Source organism: Siniperca chuatsi, linkage group LG7 (genome assembly GCF_020085105.1).
Source record: "Siniperca chuatsi isolate FFG_IHB_CAS linkage group LG7, ASM2008510v1, whole genome shotgun sequence".
Taxonomy (NCBI): domain Eukaryota; kingdom Metazoa; phylum Chordata; class Actinopteri; order Centrarchiformes; family Sinipercidae; genus Siniperca; species Siniperca chuatsi.
Genome location: NC_058048.1, coordinates 22,444,965 through 22,460,371, shown reverse-complemented (window position 1 = coordinate 22,460,371; position 15,407 = coordinate 22,444,965). Strand labels below are relative to the sequence as shown.

Genomic DNA, 15,407 nt, shown 5'->3' with positions numbered 1-15,407 from the left:
ATTCATTCTCAGATGCGCATGACTGTTGTTATAATCATTTTAGATGAGGGCATGTAGGTTGGTGGGACATTTCAAAATAAAAATTGGTCGTACTCTCAAAGTGTGAAACCAGTTGTGGAGCGCCGATAAATTAACTAAGGATGAAGACAGCTGCGATGTTCACGGCCACACGGAGAAACGTACATTAAACATGTAGTATGAATAATGAAAACACAGTAGAGGGGAAAAAGCACAAAAAACCCATACATTAAACCAAACTGAATATAAAGTTGTGTGTTGTAGCCTACACGATGTGTTGGCATGTTGCTCCTTTATATCAGCTGCCTGATGTAGATCAGTGTGTGTATCTGAAGTGATAAAGATTAAATAAACATTAAATGGCATTAAATAAGGCAATAGTTGACAGTTTCTAGGAACTAAGGGAAAATGTGTCCATCCAAGTGTAGTAGTGTGATGCTACACAAGCAGTCAGGTACATTGTTAAACTTTATATCTGCAGTTATGGTGCAACAACTTTATATTTGACACTGAAGCCTTTGAGGAAAATAGTTTAATCTCTTCAGACTGACTGTGTTGCTTTAACTTTCACTCTCAGTTAAGTGTCTGTATGACGTTTAAAATGAGACTTCTTGGTGAAAATGCTGCTTTCACAATGACAAAACTATCCTCATTTGCTTTTAATAACTCATATTGTAATCTTGACTATTAACAACTGAAATACATAAACGCAGCAAAAACATTATTTCTAGTCTATTCAACATTAATTGACCAATATGCTTTCTGAAGGCTTTACACTTACAAATGCCTCAACATTACATTTAAAATTTTAACATTTGTATGATGGTTGAGTATCTCAAATTGCAATGAAGTAATAAAAACTACTCATGTACTCTGATTTACTGCATAAAATGTCATGTTTCAGTCATCTGTTGAGCCTGAAAACTGACCTGGGACCAGGAGTTAAGATCAGTTTGACCACCTGTAATCTTTGTTTTGTAAATAGAATATTCTGTAAGTAAATCATGTAGTTTCTTACTTTGTCTCTCTCTAATGAAGAAGGTAAGAGAGAGACACCATTTGCTTATTAAATATTCTTTTTTCAGTGAGATTAAACCCAAGTGAAGTAAACCCCCCTTCAAACTTTGCTGTAAACAAAAACGTGATCACAGAAGCCACTGACCTCCCCTGTGAATATGTATGATGGTTTACAACAAGATACTTAGCCAATTATTGGTTAGACATGTAATCTTTCAGTGTAGTATCAATGTGGTTGATCATTAGTAATACGCAGGATTGTCCTAAACCTATTAGCACCAAGCTAATGTGATGCAGTGAGACTTTCTTCAACATAATATGTGTTGTTAGTAGAAGTTTAGCCTTGCAGAAAGTGATCATGATGCTCCTAATGTAACTTTTGTGAGAATATAACAACTAAGATGCTCCCGTTACAGTATACAATAGAGGACAAGATAAAAACACCATAAAGTTCAGTAAGGTCATTAACGATCCACTGCTGGGTGACACAGTTAAGGTCTCTGTAGGAATGTTAATGATTTTATTATGTCTTATTAAAGGTACGTTTTGTCCTGTTGAGACACAAAACAAAGACCTGATAGTTGTTTCCGTCTTCTAAAAGTCTGCTGCTGCTTTGGGTGTCTTTAAACAGATTACACTGCTCTCTTATCTCCGGCTACCACTCTTGTATAAAGTTTCCCTGATGTACACCTTAGCCGCCCTTCACTCTGCTGTGTAAAGTGCCAGCCGCTGTGTTATGTGGGTGAAGTTAATAACCCAGTGGAAACAGATAAATAACAGTCTGTCTGCAGCTCTGTCATCTCCAATGACAAGTTAATCACTCAAATGTCAGTTTTAGGGCCCAAAGAAACTGATTGGTTTTCAGCAGAATAAATGGGGTAATTTGTTGTCTGACACCAAACCTTTTCACACAATCGCAGGGGAACAGAGGGTTAATGTAAAAGTTATATTAGTAGATATTGGTTTGAAACTGCATGCACTACATTTGAAGCAGACACCCCCCCCCCCAAAAAAAAGTCCCATTTAGTGAGTTTGCCACATAAATGATACCAATTTGAACAAAAAGTATTAGTATTAACAAGGAATACACACACACACAAAACAAGCCTAGGTTATGCCACCTCTGGGTGACAACACTGTGGCGTACATTTTTCTAGCACTTTCACATGTCTCCATTTAAAATCTGTCAACCATTAACAACAAATAATAACAAGCAGCAAAAACAGTTTATCCAGTACACAGACCATCGCGACTGTTGTGAAAGCATCCTGTGCACTGGAGCGTGGCCTAGACCACACTCTGCCCATTACGCTTTCACACAGATCGGTGACACACAGGTTGAGCAACCAGGGACAGGGACCATCCGGGAACAGGACAGTCCACCTGTTCATGTAACTATACCTGTCGGTCCACCTGCAGTCATGTCAGTCACAGACCAGCACTGCAACCAACAATGATTTTATCCTTCTGACATGTACCATCTGTGTAGCTAAAGTCTGATGTATCTTATTCTTCTGTGCCATACAGCTGTATTTTTGTCCGAAAATTATTAAAAACACATCAGTGAGCCACACTGTTGCACTGACATGAACACAGATACTGTAGTTTATTCTAAAGTAAAGTAAGTAAATCCCACTCATCCCGTCCTGCTGCTGTAAATACTCACTAGAGCACAAAATGTGTATCAATCCGCAGCTAAAAATAGTCCCCAACAAATGCACTATTTATTCCTGTTTGAGTAACATTTGCTAAAAACTACAGTGCCCAGCTGTTTTAGTAAATTATTTTGCCTATTTTAAATATGAAAGTATATGTGTGTGACCCATTTTTAAAGATTTCACTAGGAACCAATGGTCTTCAGGCTGAGTGAAACAAATAGGATAGGGAAGTCAGCAAGTATTGTTAGATGGACGAAAATTCTTGGTTTTCGTCTGTTCATGCATTTTGATTCATGATCTTGTAACAGAGAGGTCTCAAAATTATACACAGATGGGTGTCTGTCCTCTGCCACAAAGCTGGTGTAAGTCTAAGGTTCACAATGTTGTGGCTGGGACCCCCAAAAAGGGCTGCAAGATAAATATGAAGGGTTGCAAGATGATTAACAAGATAGGACAGAAGAAAAAGAAAAACATTTCTGCCAAACAAAATTGTATTTAGTTGTTCTGGCTTTTCTCAAATCTTTGCTTTTTGTTGCTTTTACAAGGGATATTTTTACCTCTTCAGACCTGTAAAAACTGTTAAAACTGCTCACAACTCACTGACATATGCAATTTGTGATCTGCGGTTACAAGTGGGCATTACTTGGCGTCACAAGCCAAAAAGTCTGGAAACCAGTGTTCTAAAAGTGGGCAAATTAATTGAAAATGTGAACTCATTTTGGGTTTCTGTATTCATTTCTGTCATATTTGAGTATTTAACCAAATGACCAATGATTTTGTTATCATACCCACTAGTGCCATCCAAATTCCCTAATAACTAGTCCTTAAATGTCACATTAGTGGATTTCATGATGATTCATTAAAATCAAGGAGTGTATCTTGAAGTTATAATAACCTATGTTCTTAATTTGTTTCTTTTTTGTACATATATTTGTATAAATATAATTTTATTTGCATACATTTTTCATACAAATGACACCATCTTGACCATGTTTAACAAAACAGTCTCACCACAAGGTCCATTTAGTTGCTGTTCTGAAGCGTTCGATTGTATCACATGATCTTCATCATCAGCAGCAAGCATTTTCAGAGCTTGTTGGCTTAAAATTGAGATTGAAAGTTTCTAAGGTCAAGAATGAACTTCCATTACAGCTGTTTAAGATTAAACACTTTATTATTTTTATCTTTGGGGGTTAGTTATCACACCTGCTGTGCTGAGGGCCTCAAAAAGTCAGAAATCTGAATACGGATATGGAGTTTGTATAATAATCATTACAAATATCAACATTTATGCAAATCTGCTAAGTGCAGGTTTGCAGTTTAGTTCTGTAGATATTTTTGTCACCACCATCATCCAACTTCACCTGCTCTGAATAGTTTTGCAAAACAGAAAAATATGACATTCATGTGCTATGTTTGCTTTAGTGCTTTTTATGGATCTCTCTTTAATGAATCAGTCAGTAATATGTGAAATAAATCTAGGAAAAGAATAACATGAGGGGGAAAGAATTTTTTGTATCTACAAAACACTCTTAATATGTATAGTTTTCCTTTATTCATTGGCCTGCATATGATCACACTCTAAACCTGGATCCAGCCAGCATTAACCTGTTCTCTGTGTCATTTTAATACTTTAAGTCAAGCTTCTGGGACACACTGTGAGTACTGATGTTGTCTCAAGGTGTGCTTGGCTGCCTTTGGTGTCTTCTCTCACCTCTCATGACCTCTCGCTCCTCACCCCACGGCGTGGTCGGTGCACTGACCGGAACATTTGGAAAGCGACCATGTACCGTTCCACAGACTGAGCTGGACCTTACCCTCGACCTGAACTCTCCGACCGCTCATCTCCTCTCCTCAGAGACATCCTTCCTGTATTTTGTCTACAATTTTAAATTTGGAATAGTTAGACATTTTTTGGAAATATGCTTCTTCGCTTTCTTGCCAGGAGTTAGATGAGAGGATTGATACCACTCTCATGTCTGTATGCTAAATATGAAGCTACTGCCGCCAGTCAGTCAGCTTAGCTTAGCATAAAGACTGGAAACAGGGGGAAACAGCTAGCCTGGCTTTGTCCAAAGGTAACATAATCCGCCTACCAGCACCTCTAAAGCTCACTTACACTTTGTATCTTGTTTGTTTAATCTGTACAAAACCAAAGTGTAAAAATGTTGGTTTACGACTATTAACTGCCTGGAGTCTCCGCTGGTTGCCTGTGTCGCAGTTACTTACTCTCTCTTGCATTGCGTAATAGATGTGGCACTTTTAGCTCCAACCAGCCATTTATTCTGGTAACAACAGGATGAAGTTCAGTCTCCCACAGCCAACTCCACAGTAGAACGCTCCAGAAAATACTAAAACAAAGAAAAAACATGTCATGAAAACAATCAAGCTAGCAAAGTCACTAATACCTATTATAGTGTGCTCAACAAATGACTCTACAACAAAGTACACATGACCAATATCATAATGGAAACTTTTGTAGTGGTAAGTAAAAGAAAGAAATCTAAAAGAATGGTGGAGTTTGGGGTTCACTCCCCAGGTCTGCAGGGGCCCAGCAGAGGGCGTCCATACTATACACCACAGACCAGTTACAGTGGAAAAATGTATATAACAAAATTAAGAACTACAAAGTAAAAAACAACATAATGGTAAATTATAACAAGTAACAGCAACCTAATGGAGGAGACAAGGCTTCAAAAAGTCATTGCTCGCGGGCCAAGAAATAGTCTGGTATATAACACCTGTAAAACTGCAAATGGATGTTTTCACTCTTTAGTTTTTGCACAGCTTAAGTCCAATGAGATACAAGGCATTAATAATGAGCTTTAGATGGTGCTGTTTCCCCCTGTTTCCAGTCCAACCAGCTGAAAGTGGTATCGATCTCATATAACTCTTGACAAAATTGCAAACAACTCATTTAAAATGATGCTACAGCCAGCAGCTGGTTAGCTTAGATAGGCGGATTTTGTTACCTTTGGACAGAGCAAGGATAGCTGTTGCTAAGTTAAGCTAACCGGCGGCTGGCTGTAGCTTCATATTTAATCAACACATCCTCATACCTAAATGACAGAATAGGTTGTTTGCCAATGACTCCCAAAATGACAAGTAACGCAAATAAGTCAGTCACATGACGTAACGTAAGGTTACATAAGTCAGGTGATTTAAAATAAACCAACGTTGCCGTTGAGTTTCACACAGGACACAAACAAACTGCGTCAAACTGTCTTTGACCCATCCAACCACACCAGCCTCCTTCTTACGTAGACTTTTTGTCGCTCTTTATACGACCTCACCTGACTTCCTCCTTTGCTCCCATCATAATTACTACGGCCACTATAGGCCGCCAACGAAAAATAAACGTAAACATGGGTCGTAATAAGCTGCTTGCACAGACCTACCTATACGGCCGTATTCTGGGGGAGGACGGTCTGTATTTAACTGACAAATTTGAAAGTGATCTTGTCATCCAACTCTTGACAAGAACGCAAATGAAAAATGTCAAACAATTTCTCCTCAAAGAGGAAGTTAGCAGAGTTGACATGAGACAAACCAAAGATTAAACAAGAGAATAAACATTCAAACCAAACCTAAAACAGGAACAACAGATTCATTTAGTCTGTTTTGTTAGTTTTTAACTTCCTTTCCCCTGTGAAGGAAAAATGTCTCAGTTGACTCAACCAGGAAGTGTCAGCAAGAAAAAATAATCCTCTAAGAAGAATCTAGATTATAAAAATAAAAGATAAGGGTCTTAGTCTAAGGATCCCAATTCCCATCTGTTTTTGTCAACTCCCCACACAAAACCTCATTAATCATGCAAATCCTCTGGCTACTTTATGATAATCACAGGTTGTTTTGATGTTGCCCTCAGAAGGTTATCTGTTATAAATCCATCAGTGATCAGACTTTTCCACAAGTGCTTTGATTGCGTCACAGTTTTTCTTCATCGGATGCAGCAGCAGCAGCTTTGATCTCTATCAGCGCAATAAGATTTCATCAACACGCCCATGAATCACAGGAAGATGGCTGAATTGTAGCACAGAGAAAGACAGGGAGAGAACCTTTCTGTTTGCAGCTGACTGATACAAGTGAGGATAAGGAAGAAGAAAGTGATGGAAGACGCTGGCATCCATCCACTCCTCCCAATTCTTAAACATGACCTGTGGATGATCCTGCACTGGGAGAGCTGGGGAGGCCTGCGGCTGCCAGTTTGTAGAGCTGGCGGTGTGTGTCACAGGGACAGTGTTGGCTCTGTCAACAATCACTGCAGCAGGGTGTGTGTGTGTGTGACAGAGTGTTTCTGTGAGTTTGAATCGAGCCAAAGACTTGAAAGTCTCTTGGCTGTGTTTGCTCTTCATGCACAAGGTGTGTGTGTAGTCAGGATTGAGCTTTTCCTCCTCTTTTCTTTTGTTAAATGATGTCAGATCAGATCAGCTTTGAGGTTTGGCTGTTCGTCAAGTCGCGGCAAATTGGTTCTTTTCTCAATGTTGTTTGATTATGTCTTAACTTCTCTCTTGTGTAGTATTTTATTTTTTATTTTCTCGCAAAGACAAAGCAGCTGACAAGAAACACCAAACAGCACAACAGATTTGGAATTTTCCATCCTGTGAAGTCACAAAGACTAAGAGAGAAAATACTGCGATGCTGTGTTTTGTTCGTCAGGGCAGCACGACCCCTTGCGTCATATACCCCCCCAAAACAGTCTAATACTCCTACACTGTAACTGTGACTGAGCCAAACTGCCAAGATACAGTCTCCTTTTTACATTCATTGTACAAGTGGCAACAACTTCTCACTGTGATTATCTGAAGAATAGGAAGGAGATATTTGATGGCAAAGGTCATGAACCCTCTGCAGTTCAGTCACAGAACCGGCCATCATTGCCTGTGGAGCCTCTCAGGGCCATAGCCAGGACTAAAACCACCTGTCCTCCATCTCACCTCACCACCCCAACCTCACACATTTTCAAGACCAGAGCAGAAGTTCACACATTTCAATGCATTTTGAGGGCAAATATAATCATTTGTGCTCAGGTCCATTAAACAAAAAATCTGGATCTATAAATATTGGATCAAGTGGGTGAGTTTCTGGCTTCAACAAAAATTAGCTGCAGTTGTGCTTCATGACAAAAAAATCAATCAGACCTTGACATAAGTCTCTAAAGTGTTGCCAGATTGGACTGACAAAAAATGGCCCAGTCAGATCCTAGAACAAAAATTATATGCCCCATTGCGTCTGGTCTTCTGTTTTATCAGTGTAAAGGGGGAAAAAATCTAAACTGAAAAGTCTTTTAGATAATAACATTTAAAACTGAAAAATAGCCCAACTTGGTGGAAAACCGTCCAATCTGGCAACACCGGCAGCAACTGCACAGCATGCACATTCAACGTTTTTAACCTTTTTGGTCGTCAGGTCGTCATTTTAGTGTCCTCAAAGGTCCTCAGCCCTGGAGCCTCCTAGAAGCATCTGAAACCGACAAGTACAGGAAATTTAGGGCTAAATTAACTTTCCCGCTCTTATTGAGGAATCCATTGAAAGTACTGCATGCTTTTTTGTACATGTTTTACCTGCTTTTGTGTATTTATGTTTAAATGTTTTTATTCCTGACACTGTACACCAGGCTATAAGGTGTATTTCCTCTCTGAGCTGAATTAATAAAAAAGCTAATGGCTCATAACTAAGCCTAATCTCCTGATCTAAACCTAAAGTCTTAAAGTAAATTTGTAGTTTTCTTTCTTTGTTAGTCAAAGTATGCAAATATAATATTAAAAGTTTTGCTTTTCTTAGGATATCATGCAAACGCTGTAAAAAAATATGTTGAATAGTTAAAATTGTGTTGCACTCAGATCAATAATATATGAAGATGTATCCCAGCCTCAGGATACCACAAGAGAGGATAAATAGTCAATAACCATATCATGTTGACAGTGTTCTTATGTTCATTTTTATGGTTTCACAAGTGTGTGTGTTTGTAACTGATGATGATCTCCTGGCTGTCCTCCTCCCAGCTGCCACTGCTGCTGCTTCTCTCTCCTGCCAGCCGGTGGTCAATATTGACTCAGGGATCGAAGCAACAGCCACTTTGTGAGGGTGTACAAGGGGGCAGACCTGCCATCTCTACGGCATCAGGTGAAAACAGAAAAAGGCTGCATATGCATCATATGTCAGCAGTAAAGAAAATTATAATAAAGCAAGCACAATTCTAAAATAACGCAATGTGATCAATCACAACAGCATTTTTAAAAATCGTGAGGCACCACTGAAGATCCTGTTGAAGATATAAAGTCTCTTTTAATATCAATAGGCCTTTTTCACTGCAGGCATTTTAACTTGTCCTTGTAGGAAAAGCACAGGGGTTACTAATAACATTAACGATGGCTCTGTTCTACTCAAGTGTCCAAGTAAGCCATGACAGTGAGCCAGCATGCACAATACCTGGACCCTGAAACTGAAGCAGCTAAATGGAATTCAGCCTCATAAATGTAATTATTTACACCTGTGCGTGTCCTACTGTGTCTTCCGTTAAAAAAAAAAAAAGCCTATTGAGTACCAACTGCCCATACAGGAAATATGATTGTCTGTGTACACATATTGTTCGTTTTTTAAAATGTAGAAATGAAATGAAGAAATTAGACAATTTAGAAGAAATTAGTTTATGTAAAAGCAGAAAATAAAATGTTAATTATGAAAGGTTCCTCTGTAGGTGTTTCATCTACTATTTTCAATGCTGAGACTTTATCCAGTATTAATAAATATAATACTGTGATATATCTCAGTGCTTAAATGGAAGACACAACTTGTGTTACGCTGATTTTAATTATTTGTCATTATTATTATTATTATATTTTGTCAGATTTGAAACATCCTAAAACAACCAAAAACCTTTTAGAGACAATTTTCTTGAGCACTAACGTAGGCGAAGAGGTTGACAGCAGCGTCACAGTCAAACAGATTGACTCAGAGAAAGTAAATGAGCCAAAAAGCACACGCAGGCACATTGAGGCATGAAAAGAAAACTGCAGCCCAACGACAAGACAAACACACCATCGTTTTTGAGGTTAAACTAGATGTGGTGTCACCAATGAAAGTCAATAGATGTGTTGGATAAATGTCTGACTGGGAACAGAAAGACATTAGTTGATTTCACACATTTATCGGAGCAAACTCCCGCTCAAAATGTGTGGCGCAAAGCTGCTAAAGGCTCACTGTCTCAGTCAGTCGCAGCAGGACTCAACAGACAGAAGCTTCCTGTTGTTCATTTCACTTCTCTGTCATAAAACTTCTATTCTTTGTGAGTTTGGAGATGAAATCATTTGAGCAGGTACTTCCAGCATCCTGCAATCCTTCCTGAAAACACAACTGTACCCAAATGTGTGCAAAGTATGAAGAAGGTCCATCTACCTGCACAACATACACTATATTCCCTAGTTATCTATTAATAACTGTTAAACTGGTCAACTCTGGGGAGATTTGCATGACTCTGAAACTGGCTCATGACAGTTCCACACCAGTGGTTCATTTTGCATAGTTCTTTGGTGAAGGCATAGAAACATAGGACGCCTTTTGTTTAAGGGTAAAGAGCTAAAGGTTAGCTGCAGAATGTGAAGCTTTCCTCTGGACCTCTTGTTGAACTCACTGCTGTCACCTAGTGAACAACGGGACCAACAGCTCCGAGTACATCAAGCAGGTTAGACTGAACATGATGCAGCCACCCACTCTCATGCATGTACCTGAAAAACTATTGTTCATGATATCTTTTTCTCCATAGTAGTATCTTTTTCTGTCATAGTGTTATCAATCTATCAACTTAAATTCAGTTTTTATTCTTATTTGGGAGTTTTTATTGCACTGGCTAACCAGTGTGCACGCACTGCACAATATCACCCGTGACCTTATTTTGAGCAGACAAACTGTGCCAGGTCCATGTAAGGTGTGTCACCAGGCAATAAACCTCCTGAGAAAAGAACATGAGTGAATCAGATCCAAGCCGTTAGCTGCTGTACTCAAGTCAAGTCAAACACACACCTACAAAGAAGAGTTTGTGACGAATTATGGCACGATAAGAAGTCTCTTTATTTGTTAACGAGACAGGAATGCAGTTATCAGATATTTACTTTGTCCTCATTAACATCAATATGCTGTGTGAATGCTTTGTTGTGCTTTGCAAGAAAAAAAATCTTTGCAAATTGGAGTTATTAAGGCAACAACAGACTAGACAAAGCTTTTTGGATTGGCACCCCTTGCCGCAGGTTACATATGTATGAGCTGTGAGAGGTTCTACCAAAGAAGAAGAAGTATTCAGCTTCTTTACTGGAGTAAAGGTACCAGTACAACAATGTAAAAATACTCCATTACAAATAAAAGTCCTGCATTCAAAATCTTAGTTAAAGTTATAGTTCAAAAATATCATCAGCACAAAGAATGCACTTTCAAAAGTTATCAAAAGTTAAAGTTCTGATTATACAAAATAATGGCACTTGTGAGTTGTATATTATTACGTATTATATTAGTGGATTATTATTGGATGCTTTATTTATAGTAACATAACTTTATTTATATACACCATAGAGACAAGTTTTCACACAGTGTCTCATTTATGTCTGTAGACCATAAAACATTTTTATTGAAAGAAAGTTTTAAAACTATGAATTATTGATATTTTCAGTGATTTACAGGCATACATAGACTTTCAATGAAAAAGGCCCAGTTGTGAGTTGAGATGAAACCACTTTACATGTAAATAGACTGTATTATAGTTTTATTTTTTTATATGTTTCTGCTGTATTTGAGTGTAAAAATAATGAAACAATATTTTTTACAATCTTAAACTGTTGTATTATTATATTTTGAGTGATTATCACTAAAGAGTTTTTTATTTTTATAGGCGCCTGTGTCATTTTTCTTGTATTTTTGGGTTCCTGGCAGCTTTATACTTAAAGTGACAAAATGACAAGTCAGACTTTATAGGAATGCGTGGGAAGTTGGCAAAAATTAACCAAAATCAACCTGGACTCAAGCGTTAATGTTGCAGTTGGTGGAGCTCAGCACCTTTCTATAATGTTAGCAATGCATCATATTTTATAAGAGAATTATATGTTTTGTATGTACAATCTGCAAAATATAGCTATAGTAACCATAGCTGTCAGATAAATGTAGAGGGGTAAAGTAGCAATAAATACTCAAGTAAAGTACAAGTACCTCAAAATATCACTGAAGTACAGTGATTGAGTAAATGTACTTAGTTACTTTCCACCTCTGCCAAAGAGTGATTATCCATCGTCAGATTGTTTCATTTGAATAATTTTTAGTGGCCTGAAGAGGTAGCTAGTATATATATACTATATGTCCAGTATTTTACAAGAAAGACAAACAAAAGCAAAGATTAGAAGAAAAGTTTAAAAACTATGTATGTTCTTTATTTTTTATTCTTGTTATTTTATTCTTTTACTCTGTTTCCTACCCTGATAATTGTCTGGTGACCCTTTAGATTCATCCTGTGACCCCTTAATGGAGAACCCAACCCAGGACCCAGGAAACACTGAAGTAAAACACGCACTTTGTAAAGTTGCCAGTTTATTAAGTAAAACCATTTATCTTAATGAGGGTATACTAAATAATATAGTGTAACCCAGTATAACTCAATACAGTTCAACAACACCACAAACTGCAGCCTCTAAAATTATCATAAAGTTGAATAAATACCTCTCTAAAACAGTTTAAACAAAAACTGAGCATTATAACCAGTGGTGGATGAGGTTTTCAGATGCTTTATCTGAGTAAAAGTAGCAATACAACACAAAAATACACCACAACAAGTAGAAGTCCTGCATTCACAAGTATTAGCAGCAAAATGTACTTAAAGCATCAAAAATAAAAGTACTCCTTAAGGAAAGAATTGCCCCTGTCAGTGTTACATTATACTTATCATAGGAATACTACTACTGATTATTGTGTAAGCAGCATTTTAATGTTGCAGCTGGGTGAGGTGGAGATACTTATAACTACTTCATATCAGGGATGCACATATCCAATCCGCTGGACAGGTATCGGCCCTGATATTAACCTTATATAGCGGATCAGGCGTCAGGCAGAGGTGACCAATACACATTAAATACAGTTTCTTCACCATGTCGCTGCTATAAGTTACATTAATTCAGTCACGGTTAGTATTTTTAATATAGTGTTACATATCCCAATGAGCTCGGATCAGTGGATCCCTACTTTTTATATTGTTTGGTAGTTAAATAACAATGTGTCATATTGTATAAGATGGTCATGTGTTTTGTATGTAAACTCTATAGTAACTGTAGCTCTCAGATAAATGTAGTGGAGTAAAAAGTACAATATTTGTCTCGATAATGTAGTGGAGAAGAAGTATAAGGTACCATAAACTGGAAATACTCAAGTACAACTTTCCATTTGAAAAAATATCTGTGTTTGTAGTTTTATATTATCCAACTAACTGTTGAAGGAAGGAAAAACACTGAGTATATTCAATAAGAACCGATTAAACTAAACTAGAAATAAAATTCCTCAAAAGTCAAACATATTCCCTGTCATTTACTATAAACACAAGCTCAAATAGATTCAGTCTCTCACAAACCTCACACCTGTATTGATAAGCCAGTGTTTAAGCCAGATCCTGATGCTCTAAACCAGCTCAGTGGGACACTCAGGGACAAAGGTGTACCCAGGAGTCAGCAGTAGGCTACATGTGATCTCCGTCCATGGCTGCCTCCCTGCCTGGTGTTTTTCTTTCTCCTTGTCTGCGCAATTAGAGATTCAAAAGTAATTACCTGCTCGGCTTCCTCTGCGATTAAACTGCAGGTTCACAGCACCCTGATTAATGCAGAGGCATGCACACCTGCCATTAGCAGCCATGAGAGGTGGAACGTTCTGACTGAAACCCTGCAGAACAAACACACTGCTGTCGAAGGCTGCATAACACAGAATTACACAACATGAGTGTGGACACAAAAGTGACAAAAATGCTTACACTCACTGGTCTCTAATCACATTTATTTAGCCACTTTTACTCAAATCCACTTTTATTTGATTGCTTTTCATCATTCTGTTACACTCCACAAACTGTATAAAGCGGGGTAAAGTGCATTTGTGTATATATATTATAAGTAAGTTTTAAATCCTGATTCTCAACAACCTGTTTTCAGTGGTGAAAAAGTAACCAAGTACATTTTCTCAGGTACTTTACTTGAGGTACTTTACGAATATCCATTTTATGCTACTTTAGACTCTACTCCGCTACATTTCAGAGGAAAAATATTGTCCTTTTTACTGCACTACATCTGTGGTTAGTAGTTACTCTGCAGATAAAGATTTCACATATAAAACTATATAATAATCTTACAGTATGTGACATAGTTCAAATTAGCTCCACTCCAACCAATTACAACATTAAAATACTGGGTATCACTTCTCAGTAGCTGCACTTACTACATACTTTATACACACAGGTTTAAACGTTGTTATGAATGCCTTTATTAATATTTAACTTAATTTGAATAATTATGTATTCATGCTTTGTAGATGAATCATAGGCAACTAAAAGTGACAACTTTTGGGTTGCCATGCCATTAAAAAAGACTATTTTGAACATGATTTTGAACTGATAACATGCTTCACAAGTCTGCTATAGAAAATTACACATTACTTCTGTTTAGGGTCTCAGAGACTCCATCTATAGACCCCATACAGCAGTGGAGTCTGTGAGACCCCAAACAATGAAGAAGTACCACCAACATCAACAAAACACAAGGGTAAAATTTTGAGGTACTTGTACTTTACTCGAGTATTTCCATCGTATGCTACTTTATATTTTGTACTACTCCACTACCTATCGTAAGGAATTATACTTTTTTTACTCCACTACAGCTGTAGTTACAGCAGATAAAGATTTTACATACAAACCATATAATGATCTTACAAAATATGCATTTTTATAGAATAAATTGCACAACAGCATTTAACATAGTTTAAATAATAATATTGGATTACATTTATAATGCGCTTTATCATTGATACTCAAAGCACTTCACAGTGAAGGGGGAAACTCACCTCAGCCACCACCAATGAGCTCCACTCCGACAAGCTACAGCATTAAAATGCTGGACTTACTACATTCTTTATAAGTACAATTTTAATTGCAAATAATGGCTGCATTAATAATTATTTATTAATGCCGTGTAGATTCATTAGAGACCATTAACAGTGACAACTTGCCAGTTTTTAAAATAAAAATTAATTTGGCTGTTTGTCCTCTTTTGTAAGGAGACCTTCTACATAATAGGTACTTTAACTGTTGATACTGAAGTATATTTTGTTGATAATACTTCTGTACTTCTACTTAAGTAATACGACTTTTACTTGTAATGGAGTATTTTTACACTGTGGTATTGCTACAGAGTACTTACATACATACAATCATCATAGCAACTATGAATTGAACCTCTAAACTGCCAATAATCTCTCCTTCCACTATCCAACACCAATAGATTTTTATTTTCGCCATAAACACACCAATAACAAGAAAATGTGACATTAGCAAAAATGACCTTTAGTGTCAAGATAATTTTTTCTGTCAGCAATTTATTTGCCTGGTTTGACAGATGCAGTAGCAGGTTATCTGTCCAAGTCTATAAGCTCTTTTTATTTCTTTTTTGTTAACAGTTAATGTATAACCGGGTGTGCAAGGAATCA

The 15,407-nt window shown here is 37.4% G+C and overlaps 1 long non-coding RNA gene across 1 annotated transcript; it reads right to left on the bottom strand.

Moving 5' to 3' along the window:
• Positions 1–4,784: 4,784 nt before the first annotated feature.
• LOC122879237 lies at positions 4,785–13,742 on the bottom strand. Its single transcript, XR_006378659.1, has 3 exons — positions 13,301–13,742; positions 8,088–8,156; positions 4,785–5,044 (listed from the first exon to the last, which is right to left on the bottom strand). It is a non-coding gene; the product is annotated as an uncharacterized LOC122879237 (long non-coding RNA).
• Positions 13,743–15,407: the final 1,665 nt, after the last annotated feature.